The following is a 13516-nucleotide window of genomic DNA, read 5'->3' on the forward strand; positions in this document are numbered from 1 at the left end:
CAGAAGTGTGGCAGCGGTGTGTGCATAAATGGCGAATAAAGCCACCTGATACACCTCAGGGGGCTCATCCTGTAAATATTTATTGGATTGCCGTCTGCTTGCCTGAGGGGAGTCTGATTTATCCTGCGATGTGTTACTGCATGTCACATTCACAAGCAAAGATTGTGATTGTACGTACTGTCCACTTATGATATTAAAAGTACAGCCTGGCTGTCTTCAGGTACCACAGTACAGTGTCAATTGTAAAGGTGATGATTATTACAAGATGTGTAGTGCTTAAGGGGCTCACCAAGAGCAGAAATGATGGGGAAAGAGGCCCGTCTGTCTCGCTTCGTTCCATGTACACCATAACGAGGTGTTTTATATGAATCGTACTGTAGGGCACTACTCTTTGGGTCCATGAAGCCAACCTCTGTCCTAAGCACAGAAGAAAGCTCCATTAATTATCACTTAGAACCCCAAGCAGAGTTGGTATCACAAAGCAGAAGTCGGTGCCGGTGGCTGAGACTCAGGACAAACAACAATGCAGCGGTGACGATGTCTCAGAGCAGTTTCAAAGGAAGAAGCCTTGTGCGTTACCATTCTTCATCAGCAATTTCAGCAGAGGCATCGAGCAACGGTCTCTGGAAATTCTTCTCCTGGAAGTGCTCTCCTTTTTACATCCAACATAAAAATCCTTGCTAACATCATTAAACTTCTCGCTAGAAAAAAAAAAAAGGTTTAATACAAGAATTTTTATGGTAACTTTTCCATTAGCTAGTGAGAAATTAAGTTAGGAATTGTCAGTGAGGAAATAGATCAGAACAGCTCTGCATAGATGGAGTACCAGTATCCTCACGCGCAGTTACTGCAGAATAATCACAGCACTCTTACTCTGGAAGAAATTCAATTCGTATGCATATTGAATACTTGAGTACTCTTAAATACTCTCCCTCTTCCAAAATAGTAACACCATGGAGAAAACTGCCTATATACTTATCAAACTAGATATTTTCATGCCTGCTGTTCACACAATAATGTTTTCCTATCTTTAACTTAAACATGCAAGATTGCTGCCAGGCATATATTTCTGAAACACGCTATTCTAGCTCATAGATGCTGATATAGGTGGCTTAAGTAACTTTTTAAAACGTATTAAAAACACAGAAGGTTGAATACATAAGGAGTGACTGGAATAGTCTAACCATGGGTTTTGAATAGCCAAAGATCTGCATATAAAGAATCTGCGTATCCAGCAGGGATCAAACGCTTTTTTTGGCAGATACTGCCACTGGCAACGGCAGTGGAAGGAGGCACGAACAACAGGGAGAGAGGTGCTGGGTATTGGTGGCGGGGGCAAACGCCAGCTGCATGTCGCTTTGAAGTGGCCTGTGTAGTGCCCTGCACGTGCCCAGGTCCGAGACCTGATATAAAACACGTATTTCTGTAGAACAGACAAAACTGACTCCTGATGCAAACCATCTGCACAGAGTTCAGGAGTGCCTGCACGGGGAGCTGCAAATTAACCTACAGCACAGCAGGAGTTTGCACTGCTCTGCAGGTCCCGTAAAATTCGCTGCTGGATCTGTGTGATCCGTACCTGGCAGACTGACGTCTTGGCGCAGTATGTGTGGATTAGCAATGCCTCCTGGTAAAGCCTGTGGGCTAAAAAAGTGAATGAAACTGGAGTACACATCTATACAAATAATTTAATTTCATATACTACTCTGAGAAGAGACACTTGATTTACAGTAGCAATGTGAAACAGTCATTTTTCTCTTTCAGAGACATGTAAACGTTATGTTACCAAATATTTTAAATATTCTGCCATATACGAAATGACTGGCTATCTCCAAAAAACAATCAAAACAGCACTTCCCTTCTTCCCTTACAAAAACATTGCACTAGAACTTTAATAGAGTGTCACACAAACCGTCATAATTTCACGCCCTTTAAATCTTGCTTTTCTGCTCTTTTTTTTCTCCCCAGCACTGCCTGGGAAACTTTTTAAAAAGTAGCAAGTGAGAAAGCTCATGTCAAGATATATATGTTTGGATAGATAGATATTTTATATATTTTTGTATATGTATATCTCTCCAGATCAATAAGTGAAATTATTTATTTCATGTGTTTGGTTATTTGGCCTATAGGCAGTAAATCACAGGCGTTCTCTGAGTGTTACGATAGTTTCCAGTGCTTATAGCTAGAAGAGATGATGCAGCATGACAGAATGGCGTTATGGTGCCCGTTACTGATGAGCATCAATAATGTGCATCACTGACCTAACTGCCAGGTCCCTGACAGTGCAAGTATTTTTGTTTAATGCAGCAATAATTTTTTTTTTTTTTTTAATGCAGGAAAAATTATTTCCTGAGTTCAAGCTTCCCAGATTGTATTAATCAAAACCTACTGCACTGGTGCTTCCATTTTATTTTGTTAGCCATTTGAGAGTGTAGGAATGGCATGAAGAGCTGATAACAGAGATAATTGGTGTCAAAATGTCTCCAAAATGAATGACTACAGAAAAACCACATCATGCTTTTCCATCCATGAAACCGAAAAGGCCTTTGGTAGGAACCCGGCGTTGGTTCCTTACACCAGTCCAGGGTGTCGCAGAAAATCTTCACCAAAGCTGAGAACAAGGGCAAGGAAATCGCTGGACAATTTACCAGAAAATGGAACGTCGTGACGTGTTGACGGACATGTTGACACAAAAATCGTCTTCTTGACATGAGTTTGAAAAGCAACTCAGGTTTGTTTCAGTTTCAGAGATACGTAAGGTCCTTGCAACTTCTAGACAAAAAATGGCTGTAGATTTAATTACATCAACATCCAAGAAGTGAAGCACTTATCAAGCAGTTATACACTGACTGAGAAATCTTCTCAAAGCATGCGCTGAAAGCTAAGTTTTCCTACTAGGTTGAAAGACTTGCAGTATTCTGTGTGTTGGAAAGCCCTGATCCCAGGAGAACTTCTCTGGAAACACTGCTGGGCAATTATGTTTTCCCATTAACAAATACCTTTTTGAGATTTGTTAATTAGCATGTCTTAATCTGTGTGATATGTACCCCGTTGCCTTTCTATAGCTCTAATTTGCTAAACAAAATGTCATTTAGTGTTTTGGAAAGACAATAATTCATTAAGTACAACGACCTGTTTTATGTCTGCAGATATTTTATCAACCAAAGCAGCAGTATCTCCTTAAAAAAACGCCATAAGGACCATTGATGAGGCTTATGTTCCATACAACTGCTTTTTTAGCCACGAATGCTAAATGGCCTTTTTGTTAATTTATTTAGAGCTGGTTAAAGTTACGTGAATCATCTTTTTTTTATTTATTTCTCTTTTTTTTTTTAATTTTGACACAATATTTGTGTTTAATCCCTTTTCTGGAATTTCCTTACTATTCCAGAATTTGTTGTGAGTATCGATGAGAAACTTCAGCCCATTCCTTGAAGATCCTTGTGTAAAAATTGTTCAGGCTGACTGATTTTAAAACATTTCTTTCTAATCAATATCCAGCTTGTCCAAAAAAGGTTGCAAATAAATTTGTCAGTTGTTTGTAACCAGAGCTCCCCCTTGATTGAAACATATTGTTCTACGTAAAAATCAGTGTCAGAGTATTGACGGCAGGCGGTAGATCCCCCTTGTCAGAGTTAAATGATTATTTTTGCACAAGTGAGAAGTTCTGACAGTCGGCCTGGCCAGAGCATGTGAGCTCAATGACACCTTGTAGGTGCTTTATTAACTGAGAACGTGGTCAAAATAAGTGGATCTGGTTTTCGGACAAACACGGTTCAGACAGTCGACCTTGCGTGGTAGTGAAAGGATCAGCTTTTCGGCTCTACTGGGTCGGTTTTCTCTACTGATAAAGAGAGGCCTGAGGACAATTCTTGATTGTGCAAGAGACTTTCAAACAGCTACACGTACCATTAACAAGAGCTAACATTTAACATGTATGTGGTGTTTTGCCCCTCTAAAGCGCTGCTTTACTGCTTTTTTTATGAAGCGTTCCTTAATAACAAGAACCTTCGGCAAATTTGTATTTCATTAAATTCGTATTATGAATGGAAAACAGAACCTTAACGCTCTAGAGAAATCTAATGTCTCCCATCTCCTGACAAACCAGTGATATTTTCAAGATACAGCAATTCTCATCTGAAACTGCCGGCAGACGAAGTCTCTTGGATGCTCCAAGTCAGCAGCCCTCTGTTTCAACACACCTACGCCTGACGAAGAAGGTGGGAAGCATTAGGAATGAAATGAAGAAGTTATAAAATCCTAAAGGAGTTACATGAGAAATTAAGACAACAGTTATAATCTGTGGCCACCCAGTTATCTCTGTTTTCCAGAACCACTCTACTTATTCCAGTGGGCAGCTGGGGGTACAACAACATTCCCTGCAAAGAGTTTTCGCTAACTATAGACTCTAGCACAGGAATCGTTTTGGACTAGCCTCTTGATTTATCTCTTTGTCAGAGCAGCTTATCTAACAGAACTTGTTAGCTTGCATACCTTATTCTTAATTACATATGGCAAGTCTGGAAGCTGTACTGTGGCAGCGAAATTTTGCAGAGGTGATTTGCTAACTTGTCTTCACCTCAGCTCTAAAATCTTTTAAATTTTTTTTTTTTTATTTTACGGAACCTGCATTTTACAGATTTATGGAGGAAATCAAGACGCAACAAAGGTTCGAGTTCCTACTCATTACCTTAGAGCACCAGAGGTCTACCTGGAAGGTAGCGCAAGCTGCCCTTGGAGGGCAAGGTGGAATGAGGAATAGGGACACCCTGGGAGGCAGAAGCCAGTGCACCCTCTGGCACCGCTGCTTCCCCAGAAGCGAGGAGGAAGGAACAGGGCAGGAGGGGAGAAATTTGGGGTGCAGCACACTTCTGTGAGTTCGGTTCGTGAGAGCGTCTTTGAAGGGCTATTCTCATCCAGCGCAGTGCAGAGCAGCAGCAACGCTGTAAGATGCAGGACGGCCAGGGCAGAGCCTGCTGAGAAGCAGGAGGAAGGAAAAAAGACTTAAATACAGTCTGCTCTCTGTCATCCTCACTTCAGCAGCAAGAGGGCTAGTCTTGATATCCAGACTCCTCTAAATCTAATTAATTTGTCTTCCTTTATGTATCAAATTATCCTTCCAAAGAACAGCAGGTGCAGTGAGACTTAAAATAACTCTTCAAATATGAAGCTCTTAGATGTGTAATAGAAACACCTGAGGCAAAATTCGGAGGTCTCCTCATGACTGTTACCCAGCCCTTGGCCAGACTGGTCAGACTCCTGTGAGCTAACTGGGATTTAGCACAGAATTATGGAGTACAACCAGGAAAGGAGCCTGAACTTAAATCATGTCCTGAGAGCACGCTTTCCACTCCTGACCTTGGGTTATTGTTTCTTGTTTGGTGTTTGGTGTTTTTTCTTCTCCCCAAAAAACCTAATGTTTCATCTAAATGAAATATATTTATATTTTATCTGACAGCTGAAAAGTTGACACATACAAGGAGACAGGGCTAATAGCCTGAGCTATTTGAATTTTGCAACTGCTAAGCACACGCACAGAGACATAGCCAAGCCTCTCTCCTCACAGCAGACAGGTAGGAAACCAGTGCTAGGTCAGGATGGGAGCTGAGGAATGTAAACTAATTAACAGTAATGTGTAAGTAAATGGAAAAGGAATAGTCAAATCATTAAAAATTTTAAAAATGAGAAAACACAAAGAAGGCTCAGTTTGCTGCATTGAAATGATCTTTTATTTTAGCTGCACAGAAATGTTCTTTTATCTTAACATCAGTTGCCTTTTTCTAAGAGTCAGTTCTGTTTTTTCATGTAGCTCATCAACCCCATTGACTCTTCTGAAACATCTGGTTGTGATGACAGACAGCACTAGGAACTGCAACTTAAAAAAAAGGAAATTACATTTCAGCTTTATTTTTCAGGTAAACATCTCCCCCCATGAAATGTATCTTACAATTTGAGCAGGAGACGGTGAGAAAGTAGAAGATTCATCGATTGTTCCCACATCATTCCTCTGAGCTGAAATTGTTTCTCACGTGGAAGTATAACTTAATCAGGAAGCATCTAGGGCCTTTACACATCGAAAGGTCATTCCACCAAAAATAAACATAAAGATGCTGCCAGCTTAATGAAAGTTTACTTCAAATGCCATCCAGAATTTGTCATCTATTTGTCAACTCTGAGTTTGCAACAAGAAAACACACATGTATCCTAAAATAAAATAAACCCTTCTGTTGTGCCACACTGTTCCTATTTGATCATAGTCTAAACTCTGAAAACACATTGGATGTGATCCCACAGGGCTAACAGGAGCAAAATGTGATCTGACAAAACCAGTGAGCTAAATACACAACTAGGCTGATGCGGTTCTGCTTTCCTGAAGCTAACAAAAAGAAACTTTGAAGACTGTGTCTCTGTCTTAACGGGAGCTGCTTTCAAAAGCTAGGATGTTCACAGCGTCTTCATTTCTATCATTAAATTGAGCAAAAATAATCCAAGAGAATATGATTCCCTGGCCATGTTAACAGAAGACATCTGCTTGATGAGCAGTGAATGGAAGATGGACCAGGTCCCGGTGTCCCTTTTGTTTGCCTGCAGCTCTGGTAATCTTAACCAGAGGCGCCAATTCCGATACTCTTTTTTACTCAGGACTTCACTGAACATGAAGTTACAGGAGTTAAGTTTCAACAAATTCTTCCCAGATGTACTGACAAGTGTTATATTGTTTTTCCAAACCAAACTGTAAAATACATAGATATTGTAAGTTCAATCTGTTGAAAATTTCCCACCACCGGTACTACATAATGGTTTTCTTAAATCTGCTGATCACAATTACCCCAAGCTTTGATTCTTGCAGTTCAAGAAGTCTTGTATAAGAAATGCCTTTATTTGCCTGTTCGGAACCAAAAGAGATGTTATTCCAAACTACCGACATAAGACTTAATTTTTTAAAAAATGTATTTGTGTCCATTATGCATATTTCATAATCACTCAACATTTTTGTTTAATTATGATAAATGATGATGAACAAGGATATTATACCAAGTTCCTGTGTCTTCTTTACACTGTCACAGATTGTGCATTTAAACCATAATTTCCTGTCACATGAATACACCGTGCTATGAATGTACAACCTTGCATTAAAGACTCTTACAAAGATTTTGTTTCTAAGACTTTAGTCCTGGAACAGGCAAAAAGAGGAACCGTGTGCACAGACAAGGGGGTATTATAAAAACAGGATAGAGATTCTGTGCAAAATTCATCTGGATATTCTTTGACTAGTGAGTGTGTAAACCTGCAACCTGAAATTCTCTTAATGTACTTTCTTTTGGAAATTCTAACTGCACTCAGGTTAGAGAAAAAAGAGAACTATATAAGATATATTTGTCTAGACACTAGTAGATTACAGTATCCCACACAAGGGCTCAGTCATGCAAGAGTCTATCTTTTAAACTGTTTATTACTCTACCGAGTCTTGCTGCCTGCTTGATATTACTGCAAACTTCGTGTGCTCATTTCCTTCTCTTGCAGTTTTTTGTGGATGTTCGGACTTGGCATTGCTCCCAGTGAAGCCGTGGAACTAAAAAGCATGGTGAAACATGCAGAACCTCAGTCTCAGAACTTGGTTCTGTTCCCATTGATTAAAGCAGTGGAGGATAAAGGCTCAATACATATTTTCAAAGCCAAAAATTTATACCTCATTCAGGATGGACTTCAGCAAACACAGATATGGAGCTGGCTTTTTGCATATAATTCCGTGTTTTGATGTCTTGAAAAGAAACTCATCAAACATACACATGGAGCGCACTCACCTTCTTGCAGGAGATAACCTTTACAAACACTATTAACATTAAAAATATGGCTGTGCTTGAATTTACCGTAAGAAGGATTATTTGGTCATTTCTAGTTTCCCTTCCTCTCCCAAGCTCCTGTTAACATCTCCACTGAGCAAAAATACCATATTGCGTGGCGGGGCTGTGCTCATGCTGATTAGCCAGTGGCCAGATGTTGAACAGCTGGCTTCTACTCATCTTTCCTTTGCAGGAGATGTTCATATGTGTTTCCCTTCTCTGCCTGGCTGTTGATTTCCATGGAGTGTATTGGGATGCAATTGCTTTTGAAATGTTCTTACTCAAATTTAGGGAAAGTGGCCATGGATTCAAAGGAGTGACTGACAGACAGGCAGCAGGATTGCAGAAACACCTTTTCCTTGGGACCAGGCTGAAAAAGAAAAAGAAACTATTCAAAAGGGTCCAAGGAACTAAAAAAACCCAAACCAAACAACTTTCTCACCAGAACCTGCTGACTCCTTGAAACCAAACTCTTCTCAGGGCTACAAGCTTTGTAAAATTCTCAGGCAAGAGAAATGACAGAAAAAGCACATGCAATGATCTCGTGGTATAGAGCTCAACTGGGCAGTAAGAAATAAAGGTTAAAGTCTCTCATTTGGCTAAGAGCCAAGAGACTTTAACCACAATCCAGTACTGCCCTAAGCGTGGGATTATTCTGGGATGATATTCTCATTTTTCTACACAAAGACAAAAAAAGCAGATTTCCTTCTCAATGAAGATCACTGACAATTATGAAATCTCAAAAGGTTTTGTGGGACGGAAGGAGAGACCAGGACAGCAGACTTGTTCTCTAGCTTGCTCACCTTGCCAAGGCAGGCTATTTTGGCAATTTAGATTTGCTGAAGACTGGAAGTGATCTATTCCAGCTAACTGCCAGGCCGCATTCCCAGCACCAGGGAACAAAAGGAGGACTGTGCTGTCCTAAAGCTTAGCAAGGATCTTTCCATGCCAGCATAACCCTCTGGAAATCAGATCCACTGGTTTTGTGTTTTGCACTGTCTGTACATTTTTCAATAGAGGTGATATTTAAACCACAGAAGGATACAGAATAGATGACGTTCAGCCAAAAATAAAATAAAATAAAATATGAGAAAATTTGCAATATGCACTTAAAAACAAAAATCTAGTTTTCCAGTGCCCTGGACTATTTAGAAATAGAAGCACTCGGAAATGAAAAGTGCCTTGTTCTGGTTAAAATGAGCTAAACAATCTTTTTGTCTACCACAGACCAGAATTTAGGGGGGGAGGAAGATTGTTATCAGCATTTATAATTACAGCGGTTCTGCAAACTAAGATAAGCATCATCTCATCTTCTGTTTCAGAAAATTGAGTAAGTTTGGAAAGTATTCCCCTACTGCTGCAATGAACTACAGATCTTATGCGTTATCCTCCGAAATGCTGGAGATGTAGCTCTGACTCAGCCGGTTGAGCAGAAGGGGAGTCCCGGGTTTCCCACCTCTCTGCCCAATCAGGCATTACTGACCCTCGAGCAGGGATGGCAGAAGAAGATAATATGTGATCAAGAGCTACAGATTACAGTCCTCTGTTCTCATTTAAGAAGGAAATTAGTAACAGTTCAGATTAATCTGCAGGTTGTGGACTGCAGCGTAGCAGAGATGTTTCGTTCTGTGTCCCTGTTGCAGGGATAGGATGCTGCAGGAGACAAACTGACAGGTATGAGCAGAAATCAATGAGCCATCCTATCCGACTTCACATGTGAACGTGAGTCACAGCCACTGATAGAGCTGGGATGCTTACCCAACTTCATTAGCAAGGAAATTAGAGGAAAATTATTATCATGAGTAGGATTCGCTCCTCCGATCAGGAGAATTTTGTACATGCCTCCTCTGAATGTTCTGGCTTTTTTCAGAAGTATGCAGACTAAGATTTTCCACTTGGATTTCCTTATTGCTGAAGACTCTGTATTAAAATTCACCATGGCAAAACTCACGTTTTCATGAGTATACCTATAAGCATGGTTTTGTATATAATTTCAGCTTCTGAAGGCACGTGAAGATTTGTCCTGACTTCTTGGTTAGTTCAAAGCTCAGCACAGACAAGGTAATGTTCTCCATTAAAATAATGTATAGGTTCTGTGCTAACCAGACGTTTTAGTTTTGCCTGCTCCCTTGCTTGCAGCATTGAGTGGCTATGTAAATGCCTGTGTTGATCAGATAGCTGATGTAACTAGTAACGCTGTCCAGAAACTCTCCACCTCACATCTGTCAATATATCCTGCCGATACAACTGTCAAACCCCTGAATGATGGATTTCCTACATACATAAATAGTAATAACGGTAGTGCAGCCATGGTGTAGCTTTGGTGGGGGCCTGGAGTGAGAGCTCAGCTGAAAGCAGCTCCCAAGAGAAAGGGGGGAAGGCACTAATGGTTCTTGCAACTCTTCTCAACTGCTCTTATCAGTGAGCCAGGCTTGAGCAGCCAACCACCCTCCTAGAAGTGGAGGGGTTGCATTCCTGGCTCGGACCCAAAGAACTCTTTGTATAGCTAGGAAATGCTAGCACTTCCAAAGCTGAATTCCCAAGCGGACGCTGCTCCATGAAGGAGAACCGGTAGGAGCAGAGACTGAAGGATTTGTTTCTTTCCCTCTTAGTCTGCTGCCTCCTTTGAGACACCAGTGTGCCAGAGACAGAGACACTATCAGCTATGCACCTACTTCTTCAATTCAAGGGAATAAAAATATTTTGGAGTCATAATTAGGGACAGGGGGCCAATATCATTAAATGAGTTGCAGTACCCACAGAAAATGGAGAAAAACTTCTGTCTTCACATGTGCCGCATTCTGCTACTGCCCATAAAAGGATCAATTTACTCATGAAAAAGGATTTTCAAGTTCCCTTTTCAGTTGTTTTTCCCAGCCTCTGTACCATGCCTGCTATTGGGCACACTCAGCTCTGGAAATGGTTATTTTTTGGAGAGAGAATTGCTAGTAAACCTAGTAAAGCTTGACAAAGTAACCCAGATATTCCAGTGTACATTTGGATCATTGCAGCCTTGAGTACATAAGAGCAGTTTATCCACTAGGTGGAGGCCTGCAAATACTAATGGATGATGATCGCTGCAGCAATTAAAAAAGCCGTCTGAGATTGACTCAATTCATTCTCTCGATTTCCAACAAAGTAAGGCAGACCCAGACACCTCTTCCACCAAAGAGCTGTCTCCTTAGGCCTCTGTCTGACTGACTCCAGAAGAACAGGGAATGGTCAACCAACAATTCCTATTTTGTAAATATTGATTTAGCTTACATACGCCATTCATAACATATCATGAAAATGAGGAGCTGTAAAAATCCCAGTTGTTTTCTGCTGCCTGTGTTCTGGATTGAATTTTGCTTTCTCTGCATACAGTCACAGAAATTAAAGCTGTTTTCGCTGTGTTCACAGCCAGATTTACTCCCTGATTGAAGGCAGGTTGCATTCCAGGTGAAAATAAAAAGGCAAAAGGCAAAAAAAAAAAAGGCTACTGGAATTAGCTTCTGGAATCTTTTTCAGGTCCAAAAAGTCTGAAATTTGGAAATATGAGTATGTGCTTTGTGAATGCCCAGATTTAGGGTAGTGGCACTGTGTTTGCAACAGGTATGTTTAAAAAGCTTTTCTCCGTTTAGACAGTACACTTAGCACTTTATTTTCTCATTAATGTATTGCATTTTCTATTAAAGTTCATAGGAACTCTATTTATTTACCAAATAATGTGCATGTTATTGCTGTAACTCCAATAAGCAGATGACATGCCCAAGCCATGTGAACCACACAATGTCTGCAGCCAGAGTGAGATGAGACCATTTGTGGATGGCTGCCAACTTCATCAGCAGTTGCACTAAATTATGTACCAAACATTGAGAATCAAGTCAAAAGCAGTCTGTAGCATAAGTGGCAGATCAGTACAAGATTATCAATCACTTTGCATCTTTAATTTTCTGAAATACAGGGCCCAATTGTGGCTCTTTTTTTGTCCTGTTGATACAAACAAGTCCACAATTGTGAACAAACGGTGAAGCCAAACATCTGCACTTCTTTGGTTACAATTAGCAGAGAATCTATAGTTGAGACCTCTTTGCTTTTAGCTGAAATGGTTCATACACCTGGAGCAGGATACTAAAAATGCAGCCAGTGAAGTTCTGAGCTATTGAGTATTGATACTCTGGATTTGGATGAAACATCAGGCGATGGAAATCATGCTGGTCAAATTCATCGTGTCTCTTGAATCTGAAGATTGAGAAACTCTGTGTGCTTGCTGCATTTATTAACAGCTTTTCATATGACTCAATCTTAAATGCATCCAGCAGAGAACTTGGACTGACGCCTGCTTAGAAATACAGCACTAGACACACATACCGTATGCATCACTTACTCAAAGGTTCGTCAATAACAGCTTTCTGCAATACCGGATCCGGAACAACCATTTTAACCCACAGTCCCGATCAACAGTGCCTTTTCTGTTCAGGTGATCTGCCAAAATGCCACGGGTACTCAGGAGGTAGAAAGCCAATTTAGAGCTTACTGCAAGACATGTTGTTTCCTGACACACCAGAGATATTGACTTGTTTATACAATGAATAACAATTATATTGTTAAAACGGTGCTGTTTCGTACAAGCTGAGCTGGAGCTGGAGTGCATCTAGGAGGGAGCTCTCTGCAGCAGGATGATCCACACAAACATGTCCCACCATCTTGGACAGATCTGTAACCAGAGACCTTGTGTGAGCCGTAGGTGAAGCAGACACCTCTGCAGGTGTTTACTAACCCATCCACCAAGGGAGATGTGGCAGCATGCAGTGACTCCCCAGGGTGGTCCATACTCTGAAGGAAGGTCCATACCTTGAGGAAGGAATGGCTTTGCTTTGAATTGGGGTTCTGGATTATTCCTTGGAAATCCAGTTGTGCATACAAGCCTAATAATTTTCTAGCTGTTTTACCTAGAATCCCCCCATTTTCAAGACAAAGAAACACGTGAAGACCCCGTAGAGTTTATTAATTGGGTAACTACAATTGCACAGCTTCTAGTTGTATTGGAACACCCTGGAGCAAGTGCTTAGACCCTGGGTATGCAAAGCACTGCACAGATAGGCACCCGGAGAAGTCAGGAGTGCTGTGTTTGCACCTATATGAAGAAGACAAAAAATAGCAAATGCTTCTTGATTGTTTTCCCCTTCTGAAATGGAATATATAGACCTTGAGCCTGGAGTCTCATCTGAGATTAGCCAGACACTACAGAGACTTACTTATCTTAATAATAAATTTTCCTGAACACAAGATTTTTGCTTGGCAGTATTCCTTACATGAACATTTCCACAAATCATTCTGATCTGAAATATGGCTAATGCCAATATAAACTAGGAGCCCTGTTGCCTCGGGGTTGTAGTTATGACCCAGTGACAGCACGGTACAAGAGAACAAAAAGTGAATCCCTGTACTGTTATCCCGTATAACCTACCAGGCTGGGAGTCCTTTCAACTTCACAAGGCACCAGGCTAAAACCTACCCGTCAAGGAAGACAATTTAATTAAGGGAAAAAGCAGGAGGTCTAGCCAACTAAATTCAATCACTAAAATGCTTTTCCTTCTCAGCCCAGACTGATCTCCCTCCAGCTGGATGCTTGTCCACCCAGGTTTCTCTCCTGCCACAGCTCGAGTGAATCCTGAACCACTAGCCCA

This window comes from Rissa tridactyla, chromosome 6 (assembly GCF_028500815.1).
Source record: "Rissa tridactyla isolate bRisTri1 chromosome 6, bRisTri1.patW.cur.20221130, whole genome shotgun sequence".
In the NCBI taxonomy this organism is placed as follows: Eukaryota; Metazoa; Chordata; class Aves; order Charadriiformes; family Laridae; genus Rissa; species Rissa tridactyla.